The following is a 5,949-nucleotide window of genomic DNA, read 5'->3' on the forward strand; positions in this document are numbered from 1 at the left end:
TCATAGCAGAGTGCAATCGATTTCTGCATAAGCTATAAATGCAATCCCCAACCTTATAGGTTATTGTAAATGCAAAGCACCAATTCTCATTCATAACTACTTAATTAAAGAACATTATTGGTTTACCTGTAATTGCTTTAATTTATCACAGTGTTACAATTTATAAGTAATGTGTGTTATTCTTCAGTAGTTTTATTGTAATTACACATAATTTACAATTTGCATTACTGGATTTCTAATTAGCCTCTAAATATTCTTTGGATATAAAAATGAAAATACTATTTTAAGGAGAGTAGGATAATTAACAATGTATTAAATCTATTGGCTATCAAGCATTTACCAAACAATAAAGTCACTAATTTAGGCAATTTAAGTTGGCCAGTTATAAGATTTTATACAGTTATGGAGTATGACCTTAAGGCACTGACATTGATAAGTATCTGTTTCAAATTCATCTTAGCATCACTCTGATCTACATTATATTTAGGAAAACAGCACATTTACTGTCTCCTTTTGTGTTGGAATGGATCGCACCAGAGAGGAGGTCAGGATACACACCTATCACAATATTTCAAAAGGAGCTTGCCTACTCCTTTTACTGTTTTTAAGTTACTCTACTCTGCAAGATAAACAGTGGAAAAGATCAGTCAGTTGAATCTACTTGATTCCTGGAAATTGGGAAGGATCATGTGGTTGTCCAGAAAAATCACTATTTTGAATTTTTGTTGCACGTTTCTTAAAAGCCTTGTTTTGGCATGAAATACCTATAAAGCCAAAGTCACATGACTTGGCCATCTTACTTAAAGATGACTAATGAAAGACACATGACTGGATATAAATGTTCCATAAAATATGCAGCCACCTGTCCAATGTGTTTTGAAAGGTCTTCAAACTTCAATATCTCCTCTGAACCAAGCTGACATCTCTAATATTAGAAACAGGGCTCTGAGTTAGGCATTTACCCAGAAAGTTCCTATAAGTGCAAATATGCTCTGTAGCATGGATGAAACATTCATCATTCGTTATTATGACTGAATTCATAGGAATTCATTTCTTAGATGAGGTAGTATCAGGCAGAAGAGGTAAGAGACAGAGACAGTACTAAGTCAGAAAACAAAGAAGAGTAGAACAATAGCAGAGCATTCTGTTGAGGGCAGCAGCCTAGGCACAGTGATAAAAGGAGCACGTATGATAGATGTGTGACACACTTAGGAGCCCAAAGAGCCCTGTGAAGTGTCTACGTACCAAGAGAGGATAGATCATTGGGAGGAATTGAGACTGGCATCAAAAACAAATGTCCCTTACTTGGCAATTTTGCCTAAGGCCAACCTTAAAATCTTCCTGCTAAGATTTTTTTATTATTAGTACCCCAGCTCTTGCCATTGTTGTGCTTTCATATCTTTAATGAACATGGAGCTTTCCATAACTCAGAATAAAAATAATTGGCTATAATTTTGTAAATTGAATCAAAAGATAAAGTGCTAAAGTCATAAATGTCATTGACATTTCAAGCCATATCACTAAAACTGCCAATCATCCTCTCTATTCATCTGCATTGAAATTTGGTTCTAATGAATAAAATGGGCCCCCTTTTTAGCATAGTACTTGAGCTACATGTATAGCCATCAGCAGATATGAACCGTTAATGGGACAAGTCTATTCTGGGAATTTTTGTCTGCCTGTATTGAAAATGTCCACATCCCCATCCAGCGCCATTTTATATTCAGAGACCTAACCAAAGATTCCAATGATTGTGGTCATTGCAAGCACCTAAGGGTTAATAGGTCTGTCTAGGCTTTTCCATTAGTGGTGTCACTGTGGTGAAATCAACAAAGCCCTATTCTGAGGACTTTGGGGACCAGCTTGGAAGCATTTTGTGATAATGGTGCCCATTGTAACTGGATTTGACCCATGGTTAACTCATAGCAGCAACTAAAAATGCATGCATTTAACCACACTAAATAGAATTCTGGCCCAGACCAAGCTTTGTATGTCAGCCTCCTGATGTCACAAAATATACTGTGGAATTGATTAGCTAGTTGCATTTAATCAGACTCAATATATTTTGTGTGTGTGTGTGTTTTTAGGCAAGAAATGTACAATTAAGATTTGTGGGCTGTCTGCATTTCCTTCTCTTCCAGACTGTCTGTCTTCAATATGCTCAAGTCAGTTATTACTGTTGATTATAAATGTGTCTCACTTACTCCCAGAAACAGGTTGATTCAGTTGATATAGTAAAATTCCCCTTTCTTTCCTAGTATGTATATGCGTGGTTTTAAATCATACTTAAACACATATAGGAATATGACGTTGGAAGTCTGCACTAATTGAAGCAAACAATTTAATGGGCCTTATAAAGGATAAGGACACGCCATACCTCAGCTGATTGCTTCTCAATTATGACACAGAATGCTACCCCATTCTTCCTTTTGGGTATAACTTGAGCCTGTACAGTTCAGTACATAAATGATTTTCCATGGCTTTTTAAAAGGCGGTGCATATTAATATTTTAAACTCAAGTAATTGCTTCTTGCTCAGCAATGGGTTTCATTTATGAGTGTTTATCCTCAGCAAATGGAAAGTATGGTTAATCTAAGTTAAAAATGGGTTCTTTAAATAGCTCTAATTACATTCTGTTTATATTTGTATGTATTAGACACTTAAGATTTAATCGGTAGCAGTTCTAACAAACCGTAATGTTTATTAGCTGGTTTTAAATTATTGTTATGGATGGCAGTTGAGTGAGGAAATAAATGATTTGTCTACTGTAAAATACAGTAAATAAAAGATGGACTAAGGTTAGAAAAATGATTTTTAGCATCACTTCAAATTTTAAAATAATTTATCAGAAAGAGGTTCTATAAGGTATATTCTTCCTTGTTTTTTTGTTTGTTTGTTTGTTTGTATATTTGTTTTTGAACACTAAAGATACAGAAGTAAAGAGGTCTCCAATGATCTCAGGCTAGTGGGACCTTTGTTTTCAAAAGTCACTAAGATCTTGATGTTTAAGCCTCAGAAGGAACTAAGTTTTGCATTGTAATTTATATTTATTTTACTTTGAAGAAGAATAAATATCAGATATAATAGGTTGATTTACAAAATGTTAGAAACCCATCCATTTAAGGTTGATGTGATGCTAGATGAAATCAATTTAATTTGCTTATATTCTACATTTTGATGAAACAAAAAAAGCTTTATTGGGTTCTGCTTTCTCTCCAAGAAATCTGTGAAAGGACTTCCTTTATCTTTGGGGAAAACTTCTCAATTGCCCATGAGTGTTACTCAGTGAATTAAGAGACTCACAGTCATTTTCTTCACATTTCATTTCCCATTTATTTTATGGGAATTTTTCAAGATATGCAAAATGAAGATAAATCAGAAGACAATTTATTAATAATAACACCTGTGTCTCTGTGGAACTACAAGAATTTATCATTGTTTTTAAAAGGTGATACTATTCCCAGAAAAGAAATTTGTGGATTTATTAGTGTCATTTTATAAATAAGAAGGAAGTGATAGAACTATTACGATTATGAGTTCTCTGCATGGTAGATAAGCGGAGGGGGAAAACCAGAACGAGATATTACACCAGATTTTCTCCTGGACAAATGTGTAACTAGAAAGCTCTGTGACCTTGGGCAAGTAACTAAACCTTTATGTGCTTCAATTTCCCCATCAGTTGGAAAGTAGAGAAGTAGTGAAAGTAGGGATAATAATAGTACCCACTGCATAAATTTAGCCTGAGTTAGAATAATACAGGCAAGCCCACAGAATAGTGCTTTCACATAAACGTTAGGTATATTATTACTGTATTCATTTGATCTCTCCCTCTAGCTCCAAGCTCTCTACCAAGAACTAGGAAGTACCGTCGCTTGTCGATTCTTTCTTTGCAGAATCTCTCTCATTGTCCCTTTCTTTTGCATTCTGGTTGCTTCTTTCTGGAGCATGCCCTTGATACCTCATGTCTCAACAGTTAGCCTCTCATATGAAGTCTTGTCTTCCTCTGCCCAGCTCTACCACTGTATTTGCCTCCCAGCCCACCCACAGACAGGCCACCCTCAACCTCAAACCTGCTCAAAGGTTCTTCTCTCTGCTGAGTACAATCCCACATGCTCAGCACTCAGGACACTCAACATCTGGCGCCATTGCCTTCCCTTACACGCTTACCCCCTGTGGTGTGCTAACTCCCCACATCCCAGCCAACCCTCACTGCCCTGCTCTGATCTTGCCTCCTCTGCACTGGTACCTTTACATTTTCTTGGAATACACTCTACCTACATCTGGCTTTACAGAAGTTTTCTGATCCTTCAAGATTGCAACAAAAGCCATTTCCGTGACAGCCCCTTTTTATATCTGCTCTGGGTCCTAAATACATGTGTTTTATGCCATTCATATGCCACGTGTTCTCTTCGTTTCTTAGCATAAATATTCATAAATGTATCTTTTCTCCCTACTCTGTCAGATTCTCTGGCATAACTCAGGCCTGGTGCCTAATAGGTACTCAATGCATGTGCATCTGTTGGGTGATTAAATGTTGCTTGGTATTAAGTGCTGTGATCTTGCACAACTAAGAATCAGGGTATGAAAGTGGCCATCAGCAGGGAAAGTTTGAATTAATTAGTAGGTGAGTGAGTTAGTCAATTATTTTAAAAACACTGTGAAAACTTGATCTCTTTTGCTACCTCCACATTCTCTCTCTTGGACCATTTCTAATAATCATTACCTGATTTTTTTTAACGTGTGTCAGACATGACATTGGTACCCATGATCTTGGGGTAAACGTGTCTACTGATAATACTCTCGGAGGACTGCAAGGGCCCAAGGACAGCAGTCATGACAGGGAAATGTGATGACCATTATAGCAGCCACTGTCCAGGGAATTATGGAAACACATAACGGGAATCTGACTTGGTCTGGGGTAAGGGAAGTGCTCTCTGAGGAAATGATTTTTGAACCAAAACCCAAAGAAAGCACAGGGCGAGCCCAACAGAAGGGCAAGGAAACAGGCCAAGATAATTACTGGGCTCATATTAGTCTCCACAAACAAAGGTGAGAAGAAACGAAAGGAGAAAAAAAAGTCTCTGCTCCCACAGAACTCATAAATAATAAAACAAGTCGCAGTAAGTGCACTAAAGAAAACAAGAAGCAAGCAGGTTGCTGTTATAAAGAGGTAACATGTGAAGGAGTGATGTCTAACTGCATAGGGTGGCCTGGATACACATTTCTGAACAGGTGCCATTTAACCAGAGATATATAGGATGAGAAAGATACAACTAGGGTAAAAGCAGACGTGAGAGCTTCTTTCTAAGCAGAGGGCCGGCCTGTGCAAAGCTCTGATGGTGGGGAAAACTGGAACTCTTCCAACAACAGAAAGAAGACCAATGTGGTTGAAAAGATGCCCGGAGATGAGGTTAGGAAGGCGGACTCCCACACCGCGGAGGACCTCATAAGTCAAGGAAAAGGGTTCATCTTGTATTCTGAGTGTACTGGGAAAGCATCAGTGCTCTTTCAGCCAGAGAGAGGCATGACCCAGCTTATATTTTCAAGAGTTACTTTGCTTTCTGCAGGATGAGACAGGATGAATAGAAGCAGGACATCTGGATGATGGTTACTTAGATGGGGGTGGGAACAGTAGAGATAAAAGTGGAGGATTCGCACACACACATGAGGAGGACTTTGAGCAGATGTGGATTGGACTGAGGGATGGTTAGAAGAACCCTAAAGAGCTGAGGCACGGCTGTGATCATTTTTGCTAACTCCTCTCACTGGGCCTCTTTGGGTCTGGAGTTTATATCTTAGCCCTACCACAAGGGAAGAGAGTTTTCTTGGATTCCTTACTGTAAATTTAGCTCTTAAGACCTTAAAGTAAGCTTGGAAGAGAAGGATTATGAACTCTGATGTCAAAGTCACCTTCAGCCTTGAACTGGCTTCTCAGTTATCCTTGTCACC

This window comes from Crocuta crocuta, unplaced genomic scaffold (genome assembly GCF_008692635.1).
Source record: "Crocuta crocuta isolate KB4526 unplaced genomic scaffold, BGI_CrCroc_1.0 scaffold90, whole genome shotgun sequence".
NCBI lineage: Eukaryota > Metazoa > Chordata > Mammalia > Carnivora > Hyaenidae > Crocuta > Crocuta crocuta.